Below are 1,966 nucleotides of genomic sequence, written 5' to 3'. Positions count from 1 at the left end.
TAAGGGCTGTACATGAGGCCTTTTATCATGATCAAGCCCTGTTTTATTTCTTTTGATGCTCAAACATAAAGAGCTACTTGCAGTTTCCTGTATATAATTCATTTCACCCCCCGCTTCACTTGTGCCTTTCCGTTTCCCCACAGAGCCTGCCTGGCTCTTATATGCTTTGCTGATTGAGATTTCTCTTTGCTCCAGTTTTACGGTTCAGAGAAGGCAATGGCAACCCACTCCAGTACTCTTGCCTGGAGAATCCCAGGGACGGGGGAGCCTGGTGGGCTGCTGTCTGTGGGGTCGCAGAGTCAGACACGACTGAAGCGACTTAGCAGCAGCAGTATTAATTCTTCTGCAAAGCCATTTTGCTGTTCTCTTTCTCCTTGCAGCCATTTTCACTTGTGCTCCTTGTCAAAAATAAACAAACTTCTGCTTTATATTTAGCTTAGAAAACTACAAAAAGCCTGTGTTTGATTTAAGCTTGTAAATGTTTGTAGAAATAACCACCGTCTGTGGTGTTTCTGTAACTTACAGTGACTGAGAATGAAGGTGAGAGACAGAGTACACAAGTGGATAGTGGCCTGACAGTGCAAGAGCTAAGCAATAACTTCTGTAATAATTGGCCCCAAATGGCCAAGACTTGATCAGCAACAGTCAGCTTCCCCAGTTTTTGTCTTTGGTTCCAAATTAAGAATCTCCCTCCAACGAAGGACACCTGGGTTCGATCCCTGAGTCAGGAATATCCCCTGGAGAAGGGAATGGTAAGCCACTCCAGTTATTCTTGCCTGGGAAATCCCATGGACAGAGGATCCTGGCAGGCTATAGTCCATGGGGCCGCAAAGAGTCAGACATGACTGAGCGACTAACACTTCACTTCCAACTTAAAACCAACTCAAGCAAATCCTATCTGCACCCAGTAAATCACACAGGAGCCCCAGTCCCACTTAGCTTGCCTGCACCTTCCCCCTGCTGACAGCCTCCAGTCAGAACACACCTGAAGCCTTCCCTTGTTCCTCATTCCCCAGCCTGCCTTTCAGTCTCCCTAAACACCAGTGATGGTGGCCAGCTCCCTTGCTGTAGCAAGCTCTGAAATAATAACCTTTGCTTTTCTCATAAGTATAGTTTATAAGGGCTTCCCAGGTGGCTCAGTGGTAAAGAGCAGGAGATTCAGGTTCAATCCCTGTGTCAGGAAGATCCCCTGGAGGAGGAAATAGCAGCAACCCACTCCAGTATTCTTACCTGAAAAATCCCATGGATAGAGGAGCCTGGCAGGCTACAGTCCACAGGGTCATAAAGAGTCGGTCAGACACAACTTGAGTGACTGAACATGTGTACATAGTTTATAAACATTTCTGCACTACCTATGTTTTGTGATTTTCTACATGTTTGACAAACCTAGACAGCACATTAAAAAGCAGAGACATTACTTTGCTGACAAAGGTCCGTATAGTCAAAGCTATAGTTTTTCCTATAGTCATGTATAGATGTGAGAGTTGGACCATAAAGAAGGCTGAATGCCAAAGAATTGATGCTTTTAAACTGTGGTGTTGGAGAAGACTCTTGAGTCCCTTGGACTGCAAGGAGAACAAACCAGTAATCCTAAAGGAAATCAATCCTGAATATTCATGGAAGGACTGAAGCTGAAGCTCCAATACTTTGGCCACCTGATGTGAAGAGGTGACTCATAAATAAGAAAAGACCCTGATGCTGGGAAAGATTGAAGGCAGGATTGGTCAGTCACTAAGTTGTGCCCAACTCATGGACTGAGCCTACCAGGCTCCTCTGTCCAGGGAAGCCCGTGTCACTTAGTAGTAAAGAACAAAATCCTCGTCACATTTTAACCTTACTTGAGACCTTTGTCTCAGATATAGTTATTCAAAGCTTTTTATTTGGTTTATTTAAGTTATAACACTAAAAAAAAAACAATCAGTACATGGAAGAGATTTACACATAAAATACAAAATAAATTCATTTA

The sequence above is a fragment of the Bison bison genome, unplaced genomic scaffold, assembly GCF_000754665.1.
Source record: "Bison bison bison isolate TAMUID 2011002044 unplaced genomic scaffold, Bison_UMD1.0 scf7180017864063, whole genome shotgun sequence".
NCBI lineage: Eukaryota > Metazoa > Chordata > Mammalia > Artiodactyla > Bovidae > Bison > Bison bison.
Note: the sequence above shows the minus strand (reverse complement) of the source record.